The 14,489-nt window shown below is 37.8% G+C and overlaps 1 long non-coding RNA gene across 1 annotated transcript in view; it reads left to right on the forward strand.

Moving 5' to 3' along the window:
- Window positions 1-3,541: 3,541 nt before the first annotated feature.
- LOC123334668 overlaps window positions 3,542-14,489 on the forward strand; it is a 131,175-nt gene continuing 120,227 nt past the window's right edge. The window contains exon 1 of the long non-coding RNA XR_006552681.1: window positions 3,542-3,703. This is a non-coding gene — a long non-coding RNA (uncharacterized LOC123334668). The remainder of the gene's footprint in view (window positions 3,704-14,489) is intronic.

The raw sequence follows: 14,489 nt of genomic DNA on the forward strand, positions 1-14,489 counted from the left end.
GAAAATAACTTTTTAAAAAAGTTTTAATTTAAATAAAAAGGCTTAATTTAAATACAAGTTGCATGTTTGAAGGATATTGACATCACAAAATACCTTCAATAAAATTGATACTGATGATTTTTGTTGTCACTCCCCAGCCAATTCTAGATATTCCAGATTTTGTTTTAAACTTTTTAATATTTGCTTTCAAAATTATGATTCTTTCCCCATAGGTTTACTATATTAAGTTCAAACAAGAAGTCATTAAGCTTCTTGAATGGGCCCTAAACTATGAAAAATTGAACAATAGCGGGAAGAAATTGAGAGTCCAATAAACATTTTGCCTTAAATGAAAAGATGGTTCCAAAGTATCTAGCTTGAAAAGAATGATAGTAAAAGTGACAGAAATCAGATACACAGAACAGAATTTAATGAGAGAAAAAAAATTATCTCAGTTTCTGGATAAATGGTTGTTACAGAATATCTCACTGCAGATATCTGACAGCAGTTTAAAGTATCAATTGGGAACACAGTTAAGAATTAGGAGTGAATATGCCAATTTAATAGGCATCTGCATTCTGTCTAAGGCATTGTAAGAGAGCAAAATTTGCCACCTCAAAATATGTCTCTTTGTCATGAGAATTGTTTTAGGCTGATTATTTTTAATGCCGAAAAGACTCAGGAGGAATCTCTGATCTTCCCCATAACTGCCTAAAATAATTTAGGTAGAGAACCTATTCTAGGAAGAGAGCTATCACCACAGATAATAAGGTATAATATGAACTAGGGGTGATCCACTAGGAGGAACCTAGCAGAGTCAATTTGTTAGAATTCTTCTCTGTGTCCAGTTGTTTCTGTATGGCCAGCAGACGTTCTTTACCAAACATTTGCTCATTTCATCTTCCTGTGAATTGCTTTCTTTCCCTTTGAAGTCCCAGACCCCACTCCTTACTTTTTAGCTCAGAATAGCAAATACACTCCAACTGCCTGACTGTTTGAGCTTGTAGTCCGTGGAGTTCTCCATACATAATTAATTTTTTTTCTCCTGTTGTGATAAGTCACTTCAGTCGTGTCCGACTCTTTGCGACCCAGTGAACTATTGCCTGCCAGGCTCCTCTGTTCACGGGATTCTCCAGGCAAAAATACTGGATAAGTAGGGTTGCCATGCCCTCCCCAGGGTATCTTCCTGACTCAGGGGTCAAACTCATGTCTCTTATGTCTCCTGCATTGGCAGGCAGGTTCGTTACTACTAACTACCACCTGGCCAGCCCTAGTTTTTCTTGTTACTCTGTCTCAAACATCATTTTAGTTACTTGACCAGCCCAAAGGACCAAGAGGGGAAGAGGAAATTGTTTTCTTCCCAACCAGTTTCATCTTTTGAGATTTTATTATTTTCTTTCTACTGTGCTGGATTACACTTTTGTGGCTGTATGGCCCATGAGGGGTTGAGGACAGGGAGAGAGGAAAGAGGAGATTTCTGTTTGTTGCTGCTACTCTTCTAAGAATCAGAAACAATAGGGAGTGAAAGCACCCCTGCTGAGGTGCTTGAGAAGGACAAGCCCCCTGATGAGTAGTTGTGCCAAGAGAAGCCTTGTGGTAACATGAACACTCTCTCCTTGTTAAATAGTGTCTGACGTTGACACCCTAGTCTGATTTTATCACAGCTAGCTCAAAATCCAGAGTTCTTTTATGAGCTATGTGAAAAGCCACTAAAAGCATTCTCTGATGATACAGTCAGTTGTCCAAAGAACATCTGACCTTTAACCTAGTACTGTATGAGGGGGGAAATTTCTGGTATGTTGTTGAATTGACAAGAGAAACATGTTTCTCTCTTTAAATGTGCTTTAGATGACACTGAGTAGGTTTAGAGAGATTTATAACAAAATGGGATTGGTATGACAGTAGAATTCCTTAACTCACTCTTTTATGTCTCTCAGTGGAATCTTTATGTAATAAAATATCAGATTATGGGCTCAGCACCATCATATTTAAAACATGATCCTGTGTACAAGAGCATCTCATCATTTAGAAGGATTCTTTGGTTTTATACTGCTTGATACAAATTTAACTTGCTTTGGTGCTCAAGGTTTACAGTAAGTGTAGATAACACTCCTCTGTGCTTGCCGCACAAAACTTCCAATGGAAACCAGTCAACACAGATTTCATTAATCTTCTAAACATTGGGCAGAGACGTTTAAATGAGAAGTATGAACATCTTTCCACAAGTGCACATCTCCCCTGGGTTTGTTTATCTCTGAGTAGGCACATGTGATGACAACAGCGTGTCACTGTGGGGCTTCCCGAGTGAAGGGTTGTAGCTCTTTGCACAGAACAGAGTGCACTGTGCTCTTGCGAGCTCCCGCCTTGTTGCATTGTCATCTGTGTGACTTTGATTGTGGCATCTTCCTTTTGAGGGTGCCGAGAGTTACTTCTTGCCTAAAAAGAACCGTGGTTGGTTTAAAAACAAAGCAGGTCTTAATCCACATGCTTTTTATTTGTTTGATCCTTGCCTTATACTACTAACCGTTCTCTCAAGAAAAATTTCAAACACCTCAAGTACACTTTACCTGTGCCTCAATATATAACTCCTTGCTGCTGCTGCTAAGTCGCTTCAGTTGTATCCAACTCTGTGCGACCCCAAAGACGGCAGCCCACCAGGCTCCCTTGTCCCTGGGATTCTCCAGGCAAGAACACTGGAGTGGGTTGCCATTTCCTTCTCCAATGCATGAAAGTGAAAAGTGAAAGTGAAGTCGCTCAGTCATGTCCGACGCTTAGCGACCCATGGACTGCAGCCTACCAGACTCCTCCATCCATGGGATTTTCCAGGCAAGAGTACTGGAGTGGGGTGCCATTGCCTTCTCCGATATAACTCCTTAGTGAGTTCTAAACTTGCCACAGAACAACAAAAGCATAAATCCCAAACTGAATACAAGCAAGTAAGCCTCAAACTTTTAAAGGCTGATGGCAGTCTGTTTTAGGAGATTATGTTGAAGATTGTGGACTATGAGTAAAATTCCTCACGTTTGGTTTTGTATTGGTGATAGCATAATGTAAGTACAAAGATGGTGATCCACATTAGAGTGCCGGCTCCTGTTCCAATATTCTACATAGGTCTCCATTTGACTTCTAATACTAATATGCATTTAATCGTATATAAAAGTTAAATGGGGAAAAGACTTATACAAGTTCTTATACAAGTTCTTCCTTTGCACTTAAGATTACATTTGGATCAAAAGTAGAGTGATGAAAAATCTTTTCAGTAAGTCTCCTAAAGCTTTTCTTTCTACTCTTGTTTTCACCTGTGTAAGAGGAATATGCTAATAACCAATACCATGGTTAATGTGTAGTAGCTAAGAAATGACACTCAGCACACAATATATATTATTGTAGAAAGAATAATATACCCTTCCCCTCCAAGATGTCCACCTCCTTATCCTTGTAACCTTGGAATATGTTACCAAAATAACTGAAGGGACTTTGCAGAGACAAATACATTCAAGGATCTTGAATGGAAATTAACCTTGGTTTTCCAGGTGGGACCAATCCAATCACTTGGATCCTTAAAAGCAGAGAAACTTCCCCAGCTGTGGTCAGTGAGATAGGAGGAGAGTCTCAGTCATAAGTTGGGAATTCCATCTCTGTTTCCCTGACTTTAAAAATAGAAAGAAGCCTGGAACTAGAGAATGTGAACAGACTACAGAAGCTAGAAACAAATGGCGTATTGGTGAGTTGAAAGTGAATCAGTTACTTCCCTAATATTAAAATGTACAGCGAATTCTTGGGTTACTTGCTTAAAATGAGTATCTCCAGGCTCGTTCTCATGCATTCTGATTATTTATAGCTGGTCCAGGGCCCTAAAGTCTGAAATTCAACTACATTTAGATGGCAATGTAAAGGTCACTCTAACTTGATTTTATTAGAAGTGAGTTGCCATATTTAACATGTAGTTTAAGTCTCCCCCTCCCACCCCACCCAATATTTGCATTCTAGAATCAGGGAAAAGTAACACACATTCAAAATGGTACTTACTCCCGACTCCATCCAAGTTAGCCTGCCTGATGGTTTCTCTCTAGAAAATTAACCTCAATTTTTGAAAACCGAACCAGAGTACATGACCAGAAAGCTCAGGAACGTCCCCTTTCACAACACTTGTTACACGTTTGTTTAATATGTTTTCCATGCTAGACTGTAAATTCCATTGGGGCAGACAGTATGGGTACCTTATTCCCATCAACAGCTCCACCAGCTAGCAAAATGCCATCTTTAGTCCAGAAGTCCTGTAACCAAAAATGGGTTCCAGCTGCTTGCTACTCAAATGTCAATAAAGAGCCCAGGTTAGTGGAAAGGATAGTTTGCTTTATTTTAGATGCCAGCAACCAAGCCGAGAGGGCAGACTCCTGTGCAAAGGCTGACTCCCCCACCCCAGTCTGGGGACAAGAGTTTTTACAGGCAGAGAGGGGGCCTACATGTAGAAACAGTACAATCAGCTCTGACAGTCACCATTAATGTCTTTGTAAAATTATTTGTTCTTGTATATACATTTGTCTATTTGCCATTTATTTATTGAATAACTTATTTATAGCTGCATAGACTCATAAATATTTATACTTTCGTTTATAATCCAATACTGCTTTATTTTGTTGGTAAAATTGTTCTAACTTTAGCCCTTGGGAGTTCTTTCAGTTCATGCCCATATCCCCTTCATGTCCCCACACTACTGTGTGCTTTATTTTTATCTGTTTTTCTTTTGAGTCTTCCTTACTTTCTGGCCCTACAAGATGTTCTAGATTAATCTTGCATATCCAGCCCCAATCCTAATATCTGTGTGTGTGTGTACGTGTGTGTGTGTACGTGTGTGTGTGTGTGTGTGTGTTCCCCAAGAAGTTCTGATTAGTCTTATTGGTGAATGGTATTATAAACTAGGATATGAGTGTTACATGAGTTAATTGCTTCCACTGGCAAAGTAAAGCAATGACTAATTTGAGTATATATGTTTGTTCAGTTGCAGAGTCGTGTCTGACTCTTTTGCGACCCCATGGACTGTAGCCCTCCAGGCTCTTCTGTCCATGGGATTTCCCAGGCAAGAACATGGGAATGAGTTGCCATATTCTTCTCCAGGGAGTCTTCCTGACCCAGGGTGCCTGCCTATACACTTTTTATATGTAATCATATTTTTGATAATAATCTGAAAATAACTTCACATGACTGTCTCCAACTCTAATCCATTACAACACAGATCTTGTTCTCTTCCCCTTGCTGTGTGTTACCTCCTACCCCAACAGTGAGAGAACCGGCTTCCGTCTCCATTAAGATGTAAGTAGTTGTTCAGTTCCATACACTTGTAGAGTGGTTTCAGAGTTGTTAACATATTACCCCTGTGAGAAACAACTTTATGAACTAGAGTACAGTGCTTGTGTACAGATCCTTTTGACTTTAGGGATCTTATTTATTTCCCAAGTTACTCAGGTTAGCACCTATTTCCCCAACTCTGTTCAGTGAAGTGGCTTCATCCATTTGTAATACTGTTGGATTTTTTTGGTCAACATTCTCTATTTGACCTTGAGATTCTGTGACTCCTTGAATGATTTTTATTTTTTTTAACTCAAGTATATTTATTTCAGGTGTACAACACAGTGAATTGATACTTTTATAGATTATGCATCATACAAAATGGTTAATATTATTGACTGTTTTCCCCATATTGTACATTATATCCCTTTGATTTTACAGTTGGTAGTTTGTACTTCTTAATTCCCTTCACATATTTTTCCCATCCCCTTACACCCCTCCCCGCTCTGATAACCATGTTTGTTCTCTGTGTCTGGCTTTGTTTATCTAGTTTTGTTTATTAGTTTGTTTTGGCTTTTAAATTCTGCATATAAATGATATCATGCAGTAATTGTCTTTGTGTTGTCACAAATGGCAAGATTTATCCTATTTTATGACTGAGTAATATACTGTGTTGTGAATACATTTACCACATCTTCTTAGTCTTGGACACTTAAGAGGCTTCCATATCTTGGCTCTGTTATAGAACAGAGTGTGTATATCTTTTCCGACTTTGTTCAGGTATATACCCCGGAGTGGAACTGTTCGGTCATAGTTTTAGTTTTGCAGGTAAACGTCATACTGTGTTTCATAGTGGCTTTACCCATTTGCATTCCTATGGAAAGTGCACTGAGGGTCCCTTTTCACAGCTTTGCCAGTGCTTGTTATCTGTCGTCCTTTTGAGGACAGCCATTCTGACAGGTGAAGAGATGCCTCTTTGTGGCTTTTATTTGTGTTTCCCTGATGATTAGTGATGCAGAACATCTTTTCATGTGCCTGTTGGCTGTCTGCATGTCATCTTTGGAGAAATATGTATTCAGGTCCTCTGCCCTTTTTTTTTGTAATTGGATCTTTTTTTTTAATAGAGTTCTGTGAGTTCTTTAAATACTTTTGATATTAACCCCCTTCAGACATATCACTTGCAAATATCTTCTCCCATTCAGTAGACTGCCATTTTGTTTGGTTGATGATTTCCTCTGCTGTGCAAAAGCTTTTTAGTTTGGAGTGTGTTCTCATTTATTTATATTTGATTTTATTTCCCTTGACTGAGGGGATAAATCCAAAACTATTTTGCTAAGACATGTCAAAGAGTTTACTGCCTAGGTTTACTTGTAGGAGTTTCATGGTTTCAGGTCTTATTTTTAAGTCTTTAATTCACTTTGAGTTTATTTTTTACATATGGTGTGAGAAAGTAGTTCAGTTTGATTATTTTGCATGTTGCTGTCCAGTTGTTTTAACACCGTTTGCTCCATAGATTAATTGACCATATGTGCATGGGTTTATTTCTGGACTCTGTTCTGTTCCATTGATCTCTGTCGGTTTCTAAGCCAGTATCACACTGTTTTGAAGTCAAGAAGCATTTGTTATTGTTTCTCAAGATTGTTTTGGCTATTTGGGATTTTTTTGTGTGGTTCCATGCAAATTTTAATATTATTGTTCTAGTTTTGTGAAAAATGTTACTGGTATTTTGGTAAGGATTGCATTGAATCTGTAGATTGCTCTGTGTAGTATGGACATTTTAACAACATTTATTCTTCTGATCCATGTTAATCTTTCCATTTATTTGTGTTGATTTCAGTTTCTTTGTTCAGTGTCTTATAGGTTTCATAGTACATGTCTCGTACCTCCTTGGTTAAATTTATTTCTATGTACTCGATCCTTTTTGATTTCATTGTAAATGAGATTGTTTCCTTAATTTACTTCTAATAGCTCATTATCAGTATATAATGAGCAACTGAAAGGCAACCGAATTCTGTATATTAATTTTGCATCTTATAACTTTACTGAACTTGTTTATTGTAACAGTTTTTTGGCAGAATCTTATGGTGTTCTACATAAGAGGATTATGTCATCTGCAAATGGAGATGATTTTACTTAGCCCTTTCTGATTGGGATGCTTTGACTTCTTGCCTAACTGTTCCGGCTAGAAATTATAGTTCTGAGTGGTAAGAATGGGCACCTTATTTTGTTCTGATCTTAAAGGAAAGTTTTCAGCTCTTCACTATTGAGTGTGATGTTGTCTGTGGGCTTGTCATATATGGTCTTTTTTATGTTGAGGTCATACTTTTTATTACTAGTTGGTTGAGTATTTTATCATGAAGGAGTCAAATGTTTTTTTCTATATCTATTGGTAAGATACTTTTTTCCTTCACTCTGTGAATGTGATGTATTGCAGTGATTTGTATATACTGAATTGTCCTTGCATCCTAGGGATAAATCCCATTTTGTCATGATGTGTAATTCCCTTAATGTGATGTTACTGTTGAGGCATTTTGCATGTATTTTCCTCAGGAATATTGGCATTGAATTTTCTTCCCTTGTGATTGCTTTCTCTGGCTTTTTTCTGGGTAATGCTGGCTTCATAAAATAAGTTTTATGAACTTTTCCTGCTCTTAAATTTTGGGGAAGAATTTGGTAAAGATTGGTGTTACTCCATCAACAAAATGAAAATGGAACCTGTAGAATGGGATAAAAACTATTTCCAAGCTGTATATCTGGTAAAGAATTAATATCCAAAATATGTAGAAACTCATATAGCTCAATAGCAAAAAAAAAAAAAAAAAGGGTGGGGGAAGGAAGTAATAAAAATAGGCAAAGGAATTGAACAGTCATTTACCTAACTTACTGAAAACTTATGTACACACAAATACACACTTGAATCCTATATATGAATAGGAGAAAAAGTATTGAATTCCTTCTCTCACTCCACTAAAAAAAAAAAAAAAAACACAAAACAAACCTCCACCTTTTACCAGTGCCAAATTGGGACAATATTTCCCAAACTTTCCAGCTCTTAACTCTTGATGTAAGGAAATGTTAATAAATCAGTATTTTAGAAATCTATTTTGAAGCTCAATCTTGTCTTCAAGTATATTTATATAGTAAGTTAAATATTTTGTTTTCCTTCTCAATTTCTTATTTTTAAGTGTCTCACCACATACTCATAAAACTTCCCTTGAAGCTTTCAGTCTTCAAATTATATCTCATGGTTAACACTTAGGTTTATTAAGATTGTAGGGGGAAATGCAGAAAACTTAAGAATAGAAAACAGGTATTTTGAGAAATAGACTTAGGACTAATTTCAGATAACAATGCAGAAAAAAAATCATCTATAAATATTGATTTACATCAGTCTGTTCCTTTTAGCAATTTATTCTAATTGCTTTTCATTTCTAATGCATTTCCTCTTTTTTAAACTTATTTATTTGAATTGGAGGATAATTACTTTACAATATTGTGATAGCCTCTGCCATACATCAACATGAATTGGCCATAGGTATACATCTGTCCCCTCCCTCCTGAACACCCGGCTACAGCCCTCTCCACCCGCTTCCTCCAGGTTGTCACAGAACACCAGCTCTGGGTTCCCTGCATCATACATCAAACTCCCATTGGCTGTTTTACATGTGGTAATGTATATGTTTCAATGGTATTCTCTCAAATCATCCCACCCTCTCCTCTCCCACTGAGTCCAAAGTTCTGTTCTTTATGTCTGTGTCTCCTTTGCTGCCTTGCATATAGGATCATCAGTCCCATCTTTCCAGATTCTATATATATGTGTTAAAATATGATATTTGTCTTTTTCTTCCTGATGTGCTTCATTCTGTGTAATAGGCTCTAGGTTCATCCATCTTATTAGAACTGACTCAAATACATTCCTTCTTATAGCTGAGTAATATTCCATCGTATATATGTACCACAATTTCCTTATCCATTCATATACTGATGGACATCTAGGTTGCTTCCATGTCCTAACTATTGTAAATAGTGCTGCAATGAACATTGGAGTAGGTGTGTCTTTTTCAAGTAGGGTTTACTCAGCCCAGTAGTGGGATTGCTGGGTTACATGGCAGTTTTATTTCTAGTTTTTTTTAAGGAATCTCCATACTGTTTTCCATAGTGGTTGTATCAGTTTGCATTCCCACCAACAGTGTAAGAGAGTTCCATTTTCTCCACACCCTCTCCGGCATTTATTGTTGATAGACTTGGATGATAGCTATTTGGATTGGTGAGAGATGATACCTCATTGTAGTTTTGATTTGCATTTCTCTAATGAGTGATGTTGAACATCTTTTCATGTGTTTATTAGCCATCTGTATGTCTTCTTTGGAGAAATGTCAGTTCAGGTCGTCTGCCCACTTTTTGATTGGGTTCTTTGTTTTTCTGGTATTGAGTTGCATGAGCTGCTTGTCTATTTTGGAGATTAATCCTTCCTTTTTCAGTTGTTTCATTTGCTATTATTTTCCACCATTATGAGGGTTGTCTTTTCACCTCACTTATAGTTTCCTTCCTTATGCAAAAGGCTTTAAGTTCAATTAGGTCCCATTTGTTTATTTTTGCTTTTATTTCCATTATTGTAGGAGGTGGGTCATAGACAGCATCTTTCTGTGATTTATGTCAGAGTGTTCTGCCTAGGTTTTCCTCTTAAGAGTTTTATACTTTCTGATCTTAGGTTTAGGTCTTTAATCCATTTTGAGTTTATTTTTGTGTCTGGCTTTCGGAAGTGTTTTAATTTCATTCTTTTACATGTAGTTGACTAGTTTTCTCAGCACCTCTTATTGAAGAGACTGTCTTTTCTCCATTGTATATTTTTGCCTCCTTCATCAGAGATAAGTTGTCCACAGGTGTGTGGATTTATCTCTGAGTTTTCTATCTTGTTTCATTAGTCTAAATTTATGTTTTAGAAGGTTGATTCCTCCAGTTCTGTCCTTTCTCAAGATTGCTTTGGCTATTTGAGGTCTTTTATGTTTCCATGAAAATTGTGAAATTATTAGTTCTAGTTCTGTGAAAATTACTGTTGGTAGTTCAGTAGAGATTGCATTGAATCTAAAAATTACTTGGGGCAGTATAGTCATTTTCACTATATTAATCCTTCCAATCCAAGAACATGGTATATCTCTCCATCTGTTTGTGTCATCTTTGATTTCTTTCATCAGCATCTTATAGTTTTCTGCATACAGGCCTTTTGTCTCTTTAGGTAAATTTATTCCTAAGTATTTTATTCTTTTTGTTGCAGTGGTGAATGGGATTGTTTCCTTAATTTTTCCTTATGATTTTTCATTGTTATTGTATAGGAATGCAAGGAATTTGTGTGTGTTAATTTTATGTCCTGCAACTTTACTATGTTAATTAATTAGCTCTGGTAATTTTCTAGTGGCATCTTTAGGGTTTTCTATGTAGAGAAGCATGTTATCTGCAAACAGTGAGTTTTATTTTTTCTTTCGCAGTCTGGATTCCTTTATTTCTTTTTCTTCTCTGATTGCTATGCCTAGGACTCTCAAAACTATGTTGAATAATAGTGGTGAGAGTAGGCACCCTTGTCTTGTTCCTCAGTTTAGAGGAGCATTTCCTATTTTATGATTGTAATTTATTGTTCTTTTCACATTGGGCACCAGTTCATTGTCACTGCCTTTATTTTTGCCACGTTAAAAACCCATTCCTAAATATGTTTACTCCACATTTACACAAAAGAGGTATTTTTTCACTCCAATTCATTAGAAGAAAAGCTAATTATATGCCTTTTTTAAGGAATACAGATTTTCAACCTACCTCAAGAGGGATGCTATTAACAAAGTATATAAGGGTTTTTTTGGTGTGATTTTTTTTTCTTTCCAACACTCTCCTTTATCATTCCCTTGTTTCACAAATCTTTTATAGCAAGATTTCAAAGCATCATATAAAACAATGAGAAATCTGTAATAGAGTGTACCTACAAATATTTAAGTTTTATCAGAAAAGTAGGAATGCAGATATGAGACAATTGGTGGAATGAAAAAAGAGTAAATTACTAAGTACATATGTACTTATCTGAGATGTAAAAGAGTTGATAAGCCTTTAGTCCTTGATTTCAGCAGAACAGATAGGTGATTTCTAAGATCAAGGACTAAAAGATCACAAATTGTTCCACCTTCTAGGTGAACGCATATTGAATATCAACTGTGAAAGATACAGTATTTCACCTTAATACTCTAGAAGAAAAATGACAGGTACAAACTTAACAGCCTGTATTATTTGAATGTAAATGTTAATATAAGTCAAAATATGATCAATACACAAGTATAAAGGGCTTGAGGAATTCAAAAGAAGGAGAAAGATAATACCTGATTATGAGCACCACATTGAGTTTTAAAGAGAAGGGGGCACTTGGGATGGACTTGAAAGACTGCAAAGAATTGAACAAGAGGGAATAGAATTAGCAAAAGCTAGAGGTGTACACGGAGAAGGCAATGGCACCCCACTCCAGTGTTCTTACCTGGAAAATCCCATGGATGGAGGAGCCTGGTGGGCTGCAGTCCATGGGGTCGCTAGGAGTCGGACACAACTGAGAGACTTCACTTTCACTTTTCACTTTCATGCATTGGAGAAGGAAATGGCAACCCACTCCAGTGTTCTTGCCTGGAGAATCCCAGGGATGGGGGAGCTTGGTGGGCTGCCATCTCTGGGGTCGCACAGAGTCGGACACGACTGAAGCAACTTAGCAACAGCAGCAGCAGCAGCAGAGGTGTACAAGGGTAATGAATATTTAAGAAACCTGAAGTAATGCTGCATAGATTTGGGATAGATTATAAGTGAACAGTAAATTAAAATTTTAGCTAGGTTTCTTTTTTCAGAAACCTCTAAATATCAGATCAACTCTTTTAATTCACTAGGCAATAAGAAACCATTGTAGATTTTTGGGAAGATTATTTCAGCAGAGATATTTAAAGCCAATTAGATGGAATATTAAAAACACAATTGGAAATTAAGAAGTCACTGTACTTGACTCTCTAGGTCTGAATTTCAAACCTTAGCACGCGTGAAAATAGCTGTGGAACTATAAACCAGTGATTGAGCACAACCCCTGAGACTATGATTTCATTCCTAAGCTGTGGGGCTCAGGAATCTTTACTTTTAACAACTGCCCCAGGTAATTCTGTACATATTAAAGTCTGAGTGTCTAAGCCACAGACAGGTGAGAACATGACCTTGAGTGTGGCAGGCCTAATAGGGTATAGGTGAGACTGATGTGGTACCCTAGCTGCAAAAACTTGAATTTTTATAGATGACTCAGTTTCAGTTCTGAGGCTCGCTTAACTGAAGCATCAAAAACAATGAGCATTTGTTAAGCTGTACAGTGCTAATTCTCAGAATTGCTTCCTGAAGGTGACTAAAACTGAACGCTGCCTTAACACACATGGTTTGTGGTTGGATCTGACAAGTTGGGACTACATTGAGAGACTTAGAGTGTCATCTGCTTCTTATCTCCTAACTTTGTAAAAGCTTGGTGGGGCTGCTGAGAGAGATTGCTGGGAAAACAGGGAGATGAGATTGAGTTCTCCAGGTCAGAGGTAAAATAAATGAGTGAATGATTGAAGAAAAACGGTTGACATTTGAAGAAAGTTTACAGGACAGTAGTTCAAATAGCATGAGGAAAAATATCAACAATGTCTTAGTAACAGATCTTTAAAGATTACAAACAGTTTCAGGAAGTCTTTTTGACTTTATGCCACAACTGGGAACAAAGTAAGCCAAAAACAAAAACCTCTTTGTCTTTCAGGCCTTTTACTTCCTATTCCCAGAAACCTGTCTCTAGTAATGGTTATGCATGGGTGTTCAGTTACTTCAGTCGTGTCTGACTCTGCTACCCCATGGAATGTAGCCTGCCAGGCTGCTCTGTCCATGGAATTCTCCAGGCAAAAATACTGGAGTGGGTTGCCATTCCCTTCTCCAGCAGATCTTCCCAACCCAGGGATCAAACCCACATCTCCTGGGTTTCCTGCACTGCAGGCAACTTCTTTACCACTGAGCCACTGGGGAAGCCTATAGCAGTCTAGATACTTAATAGGAGGATGATTCTGATGGAAAATCTATTTGAGCATTTCTTCCAGGCAACATACATTTCTGGTACTAGATTCTCCTCCTCCTCATCCTTGGAAAATAAGGCACACTTTAACATGAAGTTCAACATAGAACTTCAAGGAAAAGATTAGTGCTACAGAGCAACATTATTTGCTCCTAAATTATATAGTTGTGACTCAACTCTACAGGAAGAGTATTTATAAATACTCTTCTACTAGATAGAAGTCTTGAGTGCTGATAAGGTTATATCTGGATGAAAAGTGGGGAATGACTATTTTCTAGGTCACTTGAAAGTGAAAGTGTTAGTTGCTCAGTCATGTCCAGCTCTTTGTAACCCGGTGGACTGTAGCCTGCCAGGCTCTTCTGTCCATTCTCCAGGCAAGAATACTAGAGTGAGTTGCCATTTCCTTCTCCAGGGGATCTTCCCGACCCAGGGATAGAATCCAGGTCCCCCTATAGAGGCAATTCTTTACCATCTGAGACACTAGCAAAGTCTACATTGTTTGCCAAAGTATAATTATGATTTGAAATGATTAACATAATTATTGAAAGTATAATTATTAATTATAATAATCATGGAGTATTTTGGGATGAGCCATCTTCCAGATGGCTCAGCAGCAATGGCTTTCATGTATTGGGGAAGGAAATGGCAACCCACTCCAGTCTTCTTGCCTGGAGAATCCCAGGGACGGGGGAGCCTGGTGGGCTGCCGTCTATGGGGTCGCACAGAGTCGGACACGACTGAAGTGACTTAGCAGTAGCAGTATTATTTTTTAATTTATTAATTGGAGAATAATTGCTTTACAACGTTGTATGGGTATCTGCCGTACAACAACATGAATCCGCCATAAGTGTATAAGCCCCTCCCTCTTGAATCTCCCTGCGCCCCTCATCCCACCCCTCTAGATTGTCACAGAGAACCAGGTTGAGCTTCCTGTGTTGTACAGAAGCTTCCCACTAGCTGTCTGTTTTACATATGGTAGTGTATATGTGGACTCCGGGAGTTGGTGATGGACAGGGAGGCCTGGCCTGCTGCAATTCATGGGGTCACAAAGAGTCAGACATGACTGAGCCACTGAACTGAATGTATATGTTTCAGTGCTACTCTCTCAGTTCCTCCCACC

Source organism: Bubalus bubalis, chromosome 8, assembly GCF_019923935.1.
Source record: "Bubalus bubalis isolate 160015118507 breed Murrah chromosome 8, NDDB_SH_1, whole genome shotgun sequence".
Classification (NCBI taxonomy): Eukaryota; Metazoa; Chordata; class Mammalia; order Artiodactyla; family Bovidae; genus Bubalus; species Bubalus bubalis.